Here is a 16,615-nt window from a genome sequence, read left to right as displayed (position 1 = left end):
TAAATTGTATGTTTATGGAAATAAAGGCAATTCAGTTCAATTATGTCGTATATTGCTGGACAGCTTATGTCGAGTATAACGGCACTGGACTAATTGCAGGTTTTAATTACCATTTCAGCTGACTACAAATTGAACTTTAATTTCAACTTCAAGTCATATATAGTTGAAAAGGTCTCGACGGGTAGAATCCAAAGACAAATGCTAAGCCATGCAAATTGAGCTATCGCTCGTCTATAGTGATTCGCCACATTTTTAGTGTCGAACCACTACTCGACGGGGTGTAAATACGAACTCAAGATTGTTCCTTGTCCTTGATGATTAGCACAGTAACAGCGAGCTTGAAAATTAAACCTGGACATATTATGAGAAATATCCAATGACTTACAAAAACTAACTTGACTGACAATAACTCATAACCTTGGACAATGTCCACGACTTTAACCTCTGGTTGTAATCATGCTGCTGGTTGTAGCGCCCTTCCGGCTCCTTTGGGCTATTCTTAAATTGTGCAAATGTGTGAAAAGGCCATAGTTTCTCCAGCATCGGCTGCTATTTAGTAAACAGTTGGTCTGCGAACTTGTGTGGACATGCGAAGTAATGGCTTTTCCAATTACCATTCTAGTGGCACTGATTTAGAGCCCCGCCGCTGTAGCTCAGTAGTTAAAGCGCTCGGCTGCTGAGCGCGAAGACGCGGGATCGATTTCGGTCACGGCGGCCGGGATGGAGGGGCCGGAATGTACAGGGCGCAAGTGTAATCCAGAGCACTACACTACGGAGCCTCTCTCTTGCCCTTTTCTTAACAGGAAGGGAAAGACGCAGTATCTGTCACACTTGCTCTGTGGACACCTGAACCGCACCATAAGGGAATGGAGGAAGGTGGAAATGATAGTGAAAAGAGAGAAAGGGGGAGCCGTAGTGAAGGGCTACGGAGTAATTTCGACCACCTGGGGATCTTTAACGTGCGCTGACATCGCACAGCAAATGGACGCCACTTCGTTTCGCGCAGCCGCCATGGTCGGGTTCGAACCCGGGCGTCTTACCACTGCACCAATTTCACTTTTAAATAGCCGAGATAGCAAAAAGATATAAATGCCAATGAGCATGGATATCATGCTGGGTGCTCGCTGCACCACCACAATTCACGGCATACCAGTGTGTTTCCCTATTCTGTCGCTGTTTCGATGACATCTTTCCAGGTTATTTGGCAACTTGAACAAAACAGCCCACAGAGGGAACGCTGCTGAATTTATATATTAAAGTTCAATGATTTAATCCGCAAAACGCACCGTCATCGTATCGGCTATGCACCATCGTCAACCCTCAAGCAGACATGAAAATCATAGCTTCTGCATGAAATTGATTTTATTGCTTGCAGATATGCCTGTCATCTGTAGCAAACGTGCACAAAAACACGTGAACGATATTTTCAGCGACTTCCCGCGGGGCAAGCAGACATCACCGGCGAGAAAACAAGGGGCAGCATTACAATGAACGCGCCTCGCCCGCGGAGGGAAGAGTACACGCTGTCAAGACGTCGGAGATGCATGCTACGTAGACCGACAGGGCCCTCTCTTCCTTCCTCTCCCGTCAGGACACAGCCGGATGTTGTCCTTCGTCCGGCTGCTTTCCCGTGACCGTCTCGCTCGCGCAGAGGGTAAGCCCTCGCCAGGCGACAACGGCCCGCGACTATGCCTCCGGCTGATGTTCGCATCGCGGGCCTATGCATGGGGCGCGCACATCGGGCAATCACGCAGATGGTCAAGACGTGATGCGAGGCAACCAGGCATTGATCTCTCTCTCGGAACTCGCACACCCACTCAGGGTACCCGGCACGAGAAAAAAAAAAGCATGAAGCTACCTACGAAACGAGGTCATCTCTCTTTACTAAGCAATGTTACTAAAACAGCCAATTGCGTGACATTCGAAAGTTATTTCCAGTCTGATGAAGTCTGATCCAGAATGTACGGAGAGAGAAAGAAAAACGGGCAACCACGTAGCCCATTCGAAAGTGCACTGGCACCTTGCCCAAACTGCTTTGTACGGCACCAGGACGCGCGAACGTAAAACTGTACTGCTCGCGCGTTAACAAGGTTACACGCGCTGTCCCCAGTGAAGAGGCCCGCAGACAGGCCCGCGTTCACGGCTGGGCCGCCGCAATTCGCGCCCCCGAGAAGACAACCGGGCCAACTGGCTTCTCCGCTCATGCGGAGGAAGAAACAGAGCAAGAACCTCCGAGGAGGAGCCGAAAGGAAGCGAGCAACATCACCAGCGGCACGATAACAGCACAGCGTGGCAAAGAAAAAGAAGTCAGGCAGTTAGGAGGGCGCAGCGCGGCACGGACGAGGTCCCTTCTCACCCCCTTCCTCCATAACCCTCAAAACCGTCTGGGCTTCGGAGCAGTTGGTTATGTGCGTGCTCGCGGGCGAGCCATGCAACATCTCTCCGCCGCCTTTCGCTCTCTCTTCCCCTCAATGCTGGTTGCATAATCCTCCTCCGCTGCTGTTTCGCTTCACGTTTTACAGCAGCGAAAGGGTTGGCAGAGGAGGATCGCCGACATGAACCCCCTTCCTTACCCCCTCTTCCAAAACACACACACAAAATTCCCGCTGCTCCCCTTAACGTGTACATGTATGTCCGCTCCTCCACCCATTTTGCGGTTACACTCCCAGGCCTGCTTTTAATGAGCTCCCGGTCATGCGTCGTCGTCTCTATAGGCTTGTTTCCCTTTTATCTTTTTTTGATGCAGACAAGCGCGCAGACACACACCGGAAGTCTGCGAGCGCACTAACGGAGACTGCGCCGCAGTGTGAGCCTTTTTTTTCCTCCTCCTCTTCCCCTTCAGAAAGCGCGGAGGTGGGCTGGGCACGCGCCTGCGACGCACTGCCGTTCGGCCGCTGCAGTGCGTTATGAGCAGCAGGCACTCGTAACGAAATGCAGCAATAAAACGTCGCAGGAAAGGGAAAAGGAAGCAGCAACACACCGACTGGTTGACCCACTCATTAACAAAAGCACCGTTTATCGAACGCCACAACTGGGTACACTGAGCACGAAATTAGGCACATAGGGAGGAAACCGCTGCCAACTTAGCATCGCGCCGCTCACACACGGCTCGAAGGAAAAGGACACGCACACACTTTATGCCTCTCGAGCAGAGGCCGCAAGCTAGCGACCTTCCTTTTGTCCCAACGCAAGCGTAACGCCAAGGCCGATAGCGACTCTAACCAGAGTTACATGCACAACACGATTAATAACCGACCACCTCAGGACACAAACGAATGCATACGCACAAGACAAGCCGCATAAAACAGGGCCAGGTATCGTGACGTGCTTCAGAAGTAAGCGGCGAAGCCATGGCCAATCTAGGGCATATTCGCACCAGTGGGACCATCCATGTCAGGCATGCTACAGAGAACTGACCTACGCCTCTCGCTCCCGCCAGTCCATCTTAGAAGAATCTAAGTTAAGCTATATAAGCAAAAAGTGAGTGAGATGGAGCTAAATTAATAGCCCTTCTCGCGCGGCCCTCTGTTACTAACTACGGAAACTGCTATGCTCGTGTTCACTCTGGAAAATCTGAGAAAGTACATATTGGCCTTTTTGTGGACAGCGGTTACTCCTTTTTTCAGTAGTTTCTGCCTACACAGCATATTTCTTGCCCGGTGGATTACATGTGGTTCCTATTCCGAAGTCAGGGTGCCACACCCAGGTTGTGGCACCAGCCTGCGGCGGCATTTGGCGACCGGCGGGGTTTTCCGAGAAGGGCGGGGCCCTTTCGCCCAGCCTGTAGAACGCGCGTGTTATGTCTGGTCCGGTAATCGCCTTGCAAGTCTGGAGCATAATGAGTGCGGTGAAGGGTCCCTCGCGTAGCTGAGCCAACATCTGCCGCGGTGGCATGTGACTCATCACCACCAAGTCGACAGCCGAACAAGAGACATCAGCGGCGCCTTCCTTCTCGCAAAGACAACGACCACAAAGACGCTTGCTTTCGCCGAAAGCCCGTGGAAGATATGTAAACAAGTTCACGACCTCTAAGCGCCGTGCACTCATCGGCCGAGATGATCAAAGGGGCAATCAAATGGACTAATGCCGAGGAAATGCGAAAACGTGCGCCCAATCGACGCCGCTCACGCAGTAATGAAGAATAAATTATCGACACTTTTGGCAATTTTACTTGACTCCTCGCTGCTTGTACCCGTATCATCGCATGTATTCACGTGGCACGGAAAGAAGGCTTTCCTTCTCTCCACTATGCCACCTGCTCATCGTGGCAGGTGGACAGAGGCTTCAGGCAAACGGCGGCCAGTTTTCTAGCACATGGCCTTCCAAATGTTTTCGCATTAAAAAAAAAAAAAACATGAAAACTTGGACGACTAGGCGCAACACGTAGGCGACATATATGTTTATGATGATGATGCTCAGGGCCATACCCTTTGAAACGGGTCGGCACCAAAACTGGTGCGCAGGCCAAAAGTGAAAGGAAGAAAGAAGAAAAAAAATGAAGAACAAACAAACAAAAGACAGAGGACTGGGAGAAGAGAAGAGCGTTTGTCGGGACGTAGCGCCATCCTGCGCCGGGCGGCCGAAGCGCTCGATGGCTCGGCGGTCGCTTTCGCCGAACAAGGGTCGAGGGAACAAAGACGAGCGCGCGCGACGTCAGCGGCACTTTCCCTCTCGTACTGCTCCCCTCTTTCGCGACAGCGTCGCGCCAAGGCACTGCCCTCTCGCACTTGGCTACAACGAAAGCGGGCAGCCTTCGTGGTGTCGGCAGTGGACAAAGAGTTTTGAGGGCTAATGGAATCATTTTAAGGGAACAAACCTCAACAAGTAAAGGCTGAAGGAAGTGAACACAGACGAAAACAAGAAATAAAGAAACACGAAATTAAGTCGTCGTTTTTGGTCATGCCAGTTATTGAATTCCGGATCAACAACACACGTGCATGATCCGTGTAAACCAACGAGCTATTGCACTAAGCTAAATGCGATAGCAGTTTTCACAATGTTCTCTTCAGCCGCAACGGCCAGTTCATCTAACTGCTAATGGCGCGAACGTCAGGTAGCCAGCGGAAATTGTACCAATCAGGACGCAGGATCTTTGTATGCGTACCGTTTGGAGAATAAATCTGTTGCAGCGAAGAAGGGAGCGCTGTGCATTTATTGGCTACAGTGGCAAGGCTGTGAGGGCGGAGTATTCCTTGAGGTGTTACTACCCCAAGTAGTTCGGGCATATTTGGCCTCAGTTGCGGTTACTTAGAGCTCTGCATTAACGTTGCATTAATCGTTACCGAGCTACCGCGTTCGCAGTAATGTGTTTATTTACGGAACTGAAGGATGTGTAAATTCCCAACAAACCAATAGGCCACACAATGTACGTTGTCAAAAGCGCACTGCTAAAACGTACAGGAACTGACGGGGAGATGAAGCAGGCGCGCCCGCATACGCTTCGCCGAACTGCCAATAGGCGGCGCAGCGATCGGCATGCACACGGAGTCGTTATGCAATGCTGTACTGCCTAGCATAATAATAATAATGACGTAATAATAATAATGAGTACATAATGTCATAACGATCCACAGCAAGATCAGAGAAGTTTATGCAGTGGTCAATGCTGCTGCGGAGGGAGCATGGTGCGCTTGGGCTCTGCAGCTTTCGCTGTGAATCCACAGAGGTCAACCTTCCGATCGCGCTGTTGACGCTGGCCACTATGGAGTCAGAAGACAAGCGTCCGAAGTCAGCAGAGAACGATGTATGCAGGTTTCCACCGGAACAAGCAACGAAGGCCAGTCAGCCGAGCCAGGTCACTGGTACTGAGCGCCCTTCACGAAAGCGAACGTGCAGCCGCCGACGAGGCCGGGAAAACGCGCGATGGAGAAAAGCGATTAAGATCACGCTACACGCTGCGGGCGTCTTTAGGTGGCTATAAGAGGGTTTAACGAACCCGCAAGGACATCTAAGCATCGCCTCTCTCAAATTATTTACCTCCACATTTCGCTGCGTCCATTTCTACGCGGCTTGTTTGCTCGCTGCAGGAAAGAACATGCGAAGATATAATCGCCCCTGATTCCGTCAAATGTGAGAAGACCTTGGGCGTTCTGTGTGCACGGTGTTTTCGTCGGTAACGTGTCAGGGATAGCAGAACAGAAGAGGTGATGACGCGGCACACGTGAAAACGCAGTTGCACTCTTTTGACGTAGACTGATGAGCACCGCGCGCGCGCGCGTGTGTGTGTGTGTGCTTGCGTGTGTGCGTGTGTGTGTGTGCGTGTGTGTGCGTGTGTGTGTGTGTGTGTGTGTGTGTGTGTGTGTGTGTGTGTGTGTGTGTGTGTGTGTGTGTGTGTGTGTGTGTGTGTGTGTGTGTGTGTGTGTGTGTGTGCTTGCGTGTGTGCGTGTGTGTGTGTGCGTGTGTGTGCGTGTGTGTGGGGGGGGGGGGGAAGGGGGCGTCTCAATAAAACGCGTGTCCCAGACGCATAGTTATTAACCAGCAATAGAGATTCTTGCTTGAGGCACATATATACTCACTGATAAATTATTTCGTCACTCTCTTTTTGTACTGGTGACGCTCCGTACGGAGCGCACGTTAGCAGGTACTGTCTTGCAGGGTGAAATGAGGAGCAACTTCTACGTTGTACTTTAGCGCAAGGCAATAAATTTTGATAACGCCATATGTAAATTTCGAACCCAATATTGCCTGCTACCGGAGTACTCACGGTGGAAAGACGAACATTCTGGAATAATAATGAGCAGTTGGGACCGAGTACTTTGACATGACAGCGGCAAATCATGCCCTAGCAAGCCCTTCCTTCCTTCTAGAAATCAGCTGAATTCCGTTGGGAATAACGAAACCCACAGCCTAATCCACACCGGAAGCCATTACACCTCTTTACCGCTGGCAGAAGCGCTTCTAGCAGGATGTAGTGCTGTTTAATGATTGAGCTCGCTTCCACAGCACAAATTAAACTAGATACAAATATTTTCAACAGCACGGATCGCAACGCTAAGGAAATATCGAGTTCATAAATCAGCACTGTGCCCCTAAACTACTGTCCTCTGGACCCGTGGATTCTGGGCAAAGCACCATCTGTAGTAATTGGGCCATCATAGATCGTCAAGACGAACTTCAGCATTTAGAATAGGGGGGAATGACGGCAATCCGTTAGCCCCACCGCAAGCGAACAAGAGCTACGTTATACCAGCAAATTTCATCTAATCTGTGTGCCTATTCACACCAGGAGGTGAAAAAAAAAAAAAAAAAGCCTTCCACTACGTGCCTGTCTCCCCTTTCTCACCCTCTTTTCCTCTTCCCTTCACAGAGCAGTTGAGGCGTCCACCGAGAAGTAAGACAGTTAAGACACCTGTCCTTTCCTCAAGAATCCACTTTTGCACTCGGCGCGAGCCGACAGAAGAGTCTCGAAGTAAATTTCGCAACGCAAGCCGAAGCACCATAAAACAGGCGAATCCCAGTAACTCGATAGACAGAACCGCCAAGCCAAGCCTGTCTGGAGAACCAGGGACAGCTAGGGACGGCAAGGCAACGGCGAGTTTTCCGTGGGGCACCGGCAGCGCGCACAGGCATTCGGCGCTCGCAGCGTTTACAAAAGGCAAACACGCATTCTTCTACCTCCTGCCGGAGTGGCTCACGCGATCTCCGCAGTAAAGAAATAAAGACTGTTAAACAAGTTAAAGAAGGAAAAACTATGAAGAAAGAGTTTGGAGGGCAGTGAGGATGCGGACGAGGGGTGCTCGGCGGAAACTGAAGGAGAGAACAAACACTACAACATGCACGGGGCCTCGCAACGATGAAATGGAAACAAACGAATAAAACGAAAAAGCAGGCGGAGAGAAGCTGCTGCACCCATGTGACACGACTGATGCGACACTGCGAACGCCTCTAGACGGGGGAGAGGAACGACGGCAAAGCGTACACCCTAGCGGCCCTCCGGCCTTCTCTTCCACGGACCGCTACCATGGGCACTATCAACGCCGCACTGCTCCTCCACCATCAGTGCCGTGCGCACAGACCATCAGCGAGGCGCTGCTCGGTGCGCCCCCGCCCGAAAAGCGAGCGCCAATTAAAGCAGCACATAGCGATGCGGAGGAGGAGAGAAAAGAGAGTGGAAAGCATCGACATAAGAACACTCTTGGGCGTGGAGAAGGAGGACGGCCCGCTAGCCGGAGAGCCACGCAACCAGTCACGTCATCCGCCAGAAAGGCGCACGGACAAAAGGATGCTGCGGCAGCGAGGCAGAAACGAGTTGGCACAGAGATTCCACCTGTTCCTGCGGCGGCGGCATGTGGAAAAACCAGTTTGGGGCCTCTCTGCCGAGCGACAGCCGGTCCCGAAGCAGCACGCTGCCCTTGAAAAAGGGGCGAGGGGCGATCGCCCTTGACTCGGGCGCTCTCCCTCCTCCGAAGCTGCAGCCGACAAAAGCAGCCCTCTCCCTACGGCCATGCTTCCCCTACCCGAAAAACACATCAGCCGGCCACGCAGCGATGGCCCGTTGGTGCTTTTCGGGGCCGATCGCGTTTCGCCGGGAGCAATGAAGCAGACTCGCGACGTGAAGAGGAAAGACCCGCGACTCCAATGCGGAGCAACAACCAGACCGAGCCACCCACACTGCAGAACGTTGATGCAGTGAAACAGCGTCCAAAGGCTACATGGCGCGGTCGTTTGGGCAACAACGTCATATCGATCACCTCTCAAACCAAGTCTATGTCACTGAGTGCACCACGGCTTAAAGGAGCTGTGCCGCTACCAGAGAATCCCTCGATTCGCCGTGAAGACAGACTAGGGATACACAAAACGAGAGATGAAAAAAGGAGAAGGGGAAACGCTAGTACCAGGTTGATGAGAAGCCACTGATTGATGGTGTCTAGCGCAGACCGTGAGAACCGCGGCCCTCCCTCACCACTGCATTTGTTCACGTTCTCACACAGAGGTGTCCGAAGACTCGATCCGGAGGCCCAGCCTTCCCTGCAGACAGAGATTCCATTGTTCCTGTCCGCGCCTATGCTGCCTCGCTAGCACCGGTGTGTTCTAGCTGGCAGGTACAACCTAGCTTGGCTCACTGAAGCGTGTAAAGCAAACTTTTTTCGTGCTTACCTAATTTAAGGCTCGTAATGCATTTCGTAGCCATTAAAAGTCGCCCCAATCAAAGCCAGCGCTAATCTCATTTCGTACAGCGGGATCGCCACGAAGCGCGATCGTCGAAGCTCGGATAAGGGTGAACAATTTTATCAAACCACAGGAAACATATCTGAGAGCATGTCGATCCTTAAGCGGACTCCACGTGTAGACAATCGCAGCCTGAAGTACGCGAGGACTGGTGACCGAGCGTACGAACCACCAATCGCAGAGGGACGATATACGAAGTCGCGAGAGTAGCGAGTGAGGCACGGCAGCCAAGCGGAAATATCCTTCTTCTTCCGATACGGATGAAAAAAGGGTCGCGTTCGTCGCCCAGGAACTGAAGGCCGCCTATTACATACAACTCGTCGGCGCAGCTCGAACACCGGTGCTCGGCGGGATAGCGCAACGCTGGAATGACGGCAGCCGCACAGAACCACCTGCCCCCGCCGCACCCTGGATGTAACACGCAGCAGCACCTGCGGAATTTTCGATGGAGGAAACAAAAAGAAGAGCAAGGATCCCGCACCGGCACCTTGAGAGATCCCCCACTACTTTTCGATAGGAACGCTTCTCCCCCCACGGGCCGGGTCGCTTGACTCTCTCAGTTGCACCCTGAAACGCGCAGGTGTGCTGACGAGCGCTGCTACGCGATCCGCTCCAATCCAGCGCTCATTTCGTCGATGGGCCACTCGATGCAGCAGTTTCTCAGGCGAGCACGAATAAAAAGTCGCAGAGAGGAAATGATACATCAAACCCACTTTTCAGCTGACTAGTTTATGAAGGGGGGAGGGGGGGGGGGGGGGGGGGATGTGAAACATTTCGATAGTATTGACCTAATTTTTGATAGCACGTGTTTGAAAAGAGTAGGTGTACTCCTAGGTTGCACAGAACGAAGCGATTATTGGATACAGCAAGCAGAGCTGAAGTCGCACACCCATTACTTGAAGCCGCACTTACCACCTTTTTTATACAAGGCGGTTTAACACAAATTGGTTCTTATCTTTTTTTTTTCTTTTGCCCAGCCTTGATGTTGTCTAATTTGAAGGCAACTATTTCAAATAAACAAAATTCCGAGAGCACTATGGAATCTACACTGCAGAAATGCGAAAGCCGGAGAGTTGCTGCTGCACACGGTGCATCACGTCTGCTCTCATTATCAATTAATGCACAGTCATGTTCTATTGTCATCATTGTCATTACCACTAATTACAGCGTCATTGTCATCGATACTATCATCTCCACGATAGACAAGTAAAATTGTGATGTGCGTTCCACGATCCCAGACGTGGCGCAGTTGGTTAAAGCGCCAGCTGAGGATCTGAGCGATAGAGGTTCGATTCCCGGTGAAGACAGGACTTAATGATGTCATCAGGATGAATAACAAGCGACACATCAGCGCACATATCCCGCACACAACTCTCGCGCACGGGAATTCGTTCCATGAGCATTTCGCCTAAAATAAGAAAAAGAGAGTAACAGAAAGCTACATAGTGTCGAGAACAATGCTCAGCTTCGCCTTGCTGTGCTCCCGCGGGAAAAAAAAAAAGGGTTGATTTCCAAAGCACGTGCTCAGAGTTCGCAAGTGCTGACTGCATCTCATTCGATCTACACGCCGAGACATCGTGATGAGCTAAGCGCAAAAGGTCGGAGGTGAAGGGTACTGCACGCGAGTAATACAAACCCGAGTTACAAAAGCATTCGAATTGGCTTCCAATTAGCCGGATAGCGAAACGGGTTTCGTATGCTGACGCCTATGTGCTGCAACAACGTACCTATACTGTTTCACGCCGTCGAACGGAGTGAGAGTAGGACAGGGTCGAGCAAGTGCTGCTAGCATCGGTCGTCGGACACCTGAAGCGGCGACCCAAGGCGGACGAATTAGCGAACGCCGAGAGCCAACGTACACAGTTCGGGGCGCAGAAGCGGAGCCTCAAGACAAAAACAGAAACTGGAACGTGGGGACCTTGACAAGGCTTGATCGCTTTGATAATCTCTGTCCTTAATTCGCTTCATAAAGATTGTCTCGCCACAGAATCGGGTCTCTTGTTTTATCCAAAGAGCGAAATCCGAACAAGCCTCTTGATAGCCGACACACAAGTGTTTTATTATATGAAATTTGTATCGGTGAACTTCCGCGGACAGAATCATCTTGTTGCTACAGCTGACGATATTTTTCTAGAGGCATCTGAATGCAACGTCTTTCCCAAAAGAAGAAAACGGCCGCCCGAAACACGACGATGCTTCTCCAAGGTTGAACGAAACCAAACGCTCCCGGGCGGCGGCCAAGACGCGTTCGCGCATGGCCTCGACCTCGACCACCACGCTGCACACCCATCTCTACGCGCTATGAAAGAGCACTTGTCGCAACCGTTCTGCGTAACTTTCGTACCACGGACTGCGGGAAGGCGCCGGGAGGCGACGGGGAAGGACCCCGGTCGAGCCGACGGCCAACGCCCCGCAGCGGTCGTGCATGCGCGCGCCGCCGCTCGGAGACAACAGGCCGGCGCCGCGGCGGTAGCCATTGTTCGGGCTCCGGCGAGCCGTGTCGCGACCTGGAAGCCCGTGGTGGGCGTCGTTAGCGGCAAAACAAGGCAGCAGCGAACAGAGGCCTCCGCCGGGGACGGCACGGAAATGCGCCGCCAATTAGTAACGCGCCGGCACGGCAAAGCCGGACGACTGCAGCAACGACGCGACAAAGATAACAAAAGCGCTCGGCACCCCCTGTCTTCCTGCACTGGGCCCCATGAACGCCGCAGCAGTGCTGCCCCAGACACGGGGGACCGGCCTATATACGTTGCGTAATGTGACCGCGTTCAAATGCGAAGCTCGCTCCCTCCCGACCAAAAAATTCAACTTTTTTTTTTTTTTTTGCCCATCAAAATGTAGCACATTATAGAGAAATGTGCAACTTTTCCAGTCACTTGCAAAACACGGTGCGCTAGCCCGTTAGCGGCGGAATCAATTGCGCGGCACTGTCCTTTCAAGATGTTCGTTGAGCGCGCACAAAACACTATTCAGGCAGAAGTGTCCTACCTCCCAAGTGCTGAAACAGCGAGGCGGAATAAAGATTTTTGCACTCGAGCTCGCCTTTTGGCAGTGTGCACTGCTGTCAAATTAGTATCTGATTCTGGGTGCATACGTTGAAGTTTTCTTCCCCGACCAAGACTCGGGCCCCGAAGGCGCGCACGACCAGCTAGCTGAGCGCCGAAGCCCTTCCAAGCCAAGAAAGGGCGTGGCGAGCGGCCACACAATCGGCTCCCCTCCCGCAACCCCCAGTCACGAAACACTTCACTGACCCGCAGCCACTGGGGTATAAACAAGCGCCGTGCGCGGTGAAGGGAAGGCAGCTGCTGCAAGAGGACGCCCCAATCCCAGCCGGCCGAACTTCGCGTCCCGCAAGCTCTTGAATGTCTCCTTTCGCTCTTCTTTTTTTTTTTTTTTTTATTTTTAATGTGCCGCCTCAAAGATCAAACGATAAAAACGTCTGGTTTCTAGGCGCCATCTTCGTCTTAAGCTTGGGAACGGATTCGCATTAAACGCACGTTCTTTTGCCTTTAAACTGTAGCGCGCATGCTGGCGAGAGCTCAACACACCTGTTCAGAAACATTTTTCAGAAATGCCGTTCGGTCTCAAGAAAAGCAACAGCTGTTTTCTCTGACTCTCAATCTCGGCCCGAGCAAGGACCACCTGCAACAAACATTCAAGGGAGAAGGGTGGATCTCAGTGCCTGCTTTTGTTGCTCTTAAGCTTAGCCCTCCTCTTCCTTGGGAGAGGAGAAGGAAGCCGAAAGGAGCGGGCAGTGTCATTAACTGCTAGACGCCATCCTGATTACATACGAGGCAGAGTAGAGGATATTGCATTCTCAAGAGACAGCAGCTTCCTTCGGGCGCCGCAGAAACCCCCCCCCCCCCCCCTTCGCCCCTATATAACCGCAGCCCCTCTAGCAAGTGCGACGGATTCTCGTCACGTCTCCGCCAACCAAATCCCGAGCGAGATTTCGCACCCATTATTCCTAAAGGAGCGAAGTAGGGACGCCAGAAAACAAGGCAAGAATGAAACATGTCAGGCCTGGACAAGCTGCCGCCTCAAAGCCTCCTGTAGTTTTCTTTCTGAGCAGTTGGTTCACTGCGCCCCTGCACTGATGCTTCACGACGCAAGGCAGCTGCTTTCCCCGCGAGTGCACAGCACAATTGTCGCGCTGCGGAAGGAACACCAAACGCCTTTGCAGACGTCTCTCCAAGGCGAAATTGACATTTAAAAAAAAAAAAGAAAAAAATCATGAAGGAACCAAACTGCCTGTACCTAGCTTGAACCGCTCTAAGTACACATATGAACGAAAGGATACCACATTCCTGATTGAATACAACACAGGAAAAGCAGTGCAATTGACTCTCCACACCTTCGGACGGAAGCACAGCTAGTGGTCGGGGACACACACACCACGAGAGGTGGGGCGCCCCATTCTCGGATATGTTATAAGATGCTAAGGAACTAAAGCAGGACATTTCAAGTTACGGGATTCCGAGTACTGCTCTCGCCTCGCCCACCTCGCACAGGGTGGCGAGCCTGAACCACCTCTCCTTTCTGCTCAATTTCCCTCTCTTCCAATCTTCTCCTCTTTCAGAAGTATCTTCAAAAGACGGCCCGTCTTTTCTGTTCGATATGAAAACTCGCACAATCAGCCCACGTGGCTGGCGCTATGGCGCGCTTTCCCGCAAGCCGAGCTCAGCAGCCCCGGCTTCGCTGCCTACGGGTGCCCAGCGACGGCCCCTCTGTGGCAGCAGCTGCGTGAAACAACGGGAGCGGCGCACTCTTCCCTCCCCCGCCCTCGACGCTCTGCTCACTCCTATGTCGCTCGCTGCTGGGCTGTTAAAAGTGCACAGCTGCTGCCTATCTACGGAGCAACATCAACAGAGAGTGAAGGTGGGTGGGGCGAGGGACGAGGAAGCGAACGTCGGCGTCGACGTGCGACGACGCGAGGGGACACGGCTTCCTTCCAAATGTGAATGAAACGAACACCCAAATACCACGTTTTTCGCTTTTCGCAAATGCAGAGTGTTTAGATCAACCCCGCCCTCTCTCAAGGAAATTCGGCTTCCACAGGTTCCACACTCGCAGGCAAAGAGGAGTCCACACTGAACGCAGCATGCCGAAGCAGCAGCTAGCACGTAGGCTCTTACCTACGCTCATCGCGAAAGCAAAGAAGCGAGTAAACAGCGTTGTACTCAGAAAAGCTAGTAGAAGTATGCAGTATAACAATTCCCTCGATTAGCAATCACGTTTAGTTCCGGCACGTATTTATAAAAAAGAGCAGAGGGCACGACGTAGAAGGAAAAGAAGGCGACAGGCTGACTCGCTAACCGCTTCTTGTCTGTCGCCGCCCAACGTTACTTACATAAAATACGTCATAAAATAACGCATGCTTTTCACTGGAATCTCCACATAATATTCAACCGAGGAAATCCAAGGTGTCTTCCCACAGCTTTTCTGTGAGTTCATACGCGCTTGAAGATGGTCATTCCATTCGTTGTGAAAGGTCATTGCAATCAGGCCGCAAGCGAGCCTTTTTTCTGGACGTCGGGTGCGGCACACCACGAAGTCGCCCCGCACGCACCAACACATCGCCTCCCCCGCATCAGTGAAGCAAACAATCCAGCAGCAACAGAGCTCGCCCCATCTGGATACGGGCGTCCATCTGTGCGACGCTCCGCAGTCGCGTCATGAATGGGTCACGCTTCATTGCTCCGCGGATGCAGGCGGTGAGGATTGAAACTCCTGCGCAGATTACCATGACGCACTTCTGAACAGGCGACACTGCGGTCGCCCGCTCAGCCGCCTGCTTCATTCTCTCATACCGTGCATCGCAAAAGAAGACGTCAAATACAAGCAAATCAGACGAAGATGTCGTTGGGGAAATTTATTTTGCACATACTACTGCTTGTTTTGCCCTACTTGTACCTCAAGCGTTTAGGAGCGAGTGAATTGTGGCGTGCGTTGTTTCAAGCCCTCGAAGCTGCTAAAGCGGTGGAATTAGGCTGATCAGTTCGAATTTCCCAAATACGATCACGAACGACTCCGTGCTGGCGAAATGAATGAAGTTTATGCCTCCAATGAAAGCAGGCTCGTAGCGTTTAAATGTCGCTAAGCTCACACAACAACAAAAGCGCCAAGTAAAATTTCGGAGGGTCGCTGCTCCTAGCTTAGTTGTAAATCCGTTGTTGTTTTTTGTGCGTGGTCACGTCACAAATACTCCTTAGCCCAGCTGTAACCAGGCCGCACGAAACGTGCCTGTCTGTGGCCTCAGAGTAGCGATCTGACCCGGGTTCCAAGGGTTCGATTCCAATCTAAAGGAGCTCGTATCTGGAGCTGGCTACATCAGGTGGTCTTGTGTCGCCGACCAATACGTGTCATCCGCCACAGGCATTGCTTGTGATTCGCATTAGAAGAAGGGAACCTAACTGCGTTCCCGCGGGCCAAAACTAGCACCTTGCGCGGTGTGAAATCCGGCAGTTCAACGCAGCCAAACAGTGCGAAGCAGCTAACGAGCACAGCGGGCCATCACTAACTCGCGGGCGCAGAATAATGCGCCAAGAAAAAGCATCATTTGTGGGTTAGGGCGCCAAAGCACTAAACAGGGGCACCATAACAAAGAGGCCATAAATAATATAACTTTGTCCACCGCATTCGTATCAGTGGCGGTGCAAATGAACTACGGCACGCCCGGCGGCTGAAAGCCGCCGTCACCGAGTAAGCACTGCAACGCCGCGACCTTCGCCTTCCCGGGTCATTCCCGGGAACTCTCGACAGGACGATTATACTGGCTCTCAGCGGGCTATCTTATCGCCGACGCACAGCACAGCAGTGTCAGCAGACAGCTACATTACGAATGACCTATATTTGACACCGCAGATAAGAGCGGCTACCGCGAAGCCGCCTCAATCGCTCACACGGGATAACTTTTAGTCACCTCGGCTGCAACATAGTCCCCCTAGTGAGAGAAGATGCATCTAGTGCACAGCACTCTTTTCTTCCTTTTTCCTGGTCGACCTTTGGATTCCTTCCTCCATGATGTCCTCGCCCTTGACAGTGTCCGGTTATCGCCGCTCTATTGGCTGTTTGAGTTCCCACGCCCTATCAACCTGAGCGTGGCGTTTTGAAGTTCTGAATCTTCACTGGTGTCGATCAAGAAGAGCGATACTGTGTACCCTTCCCGCGGGATGCTTCATGTGGGGCAGTATAAACCAGGAGCTTTCGTTTGAACTTCGGAGCGACAGCCGAGGAGCTGGGATATATGCACCTTATACCTCTATTTACACCGTCTTCTGTCATTCAAAAGCTATTTCAATTGTTCACAGGTGTGTTAAAAGGCTGATCAGGTGAAGTAGTCCTTCAGCTGCGAAACCCTCCAAGTCGACAGTATTCGAGGCGTGAACACAACGCGTCATATGTGTGCTGGAAAAGGCGCGCCGATTTCTTCCCCTAAACCCAATAT

At 52.0% G+C, this 16,615-nt stretch overlaps 1 protein-coding gene across 3 annotated transcripts in view; it reads right to left on the bottom strand.

The window, feature by feature from the left end:
- LOC146198047 (ecdysone receptor-like) overlaps positions 1-16,615 on the bottom strand; it is a 159,884-nt gene that overhangs the window by 51,610 nt on the left and 91,659 nt on the right. The gene's annotated exons all lie outside the window — the stretch shown is intronic.

Source organism: Amblyomma maculatum, chromosome 2, assembly GCF_055883805.1.
Source record: "Amblyomma maculatum isolate TAMU_Amacu chromosome 2, ASM5588380v1, whole genome shotgun sequence".
Lineage (NCBI taxonomy): Eukaryota > Metazoa > Arthropoda > Arachnida > Ixodida > Ixodidae > Amblyomma > Amblyomma maculatum.
The sequence above is the reverse complement of the archived record's forward strand: the minus strand, read 5'-3'. Positions and strand labels throughout refer to the sequence as shown.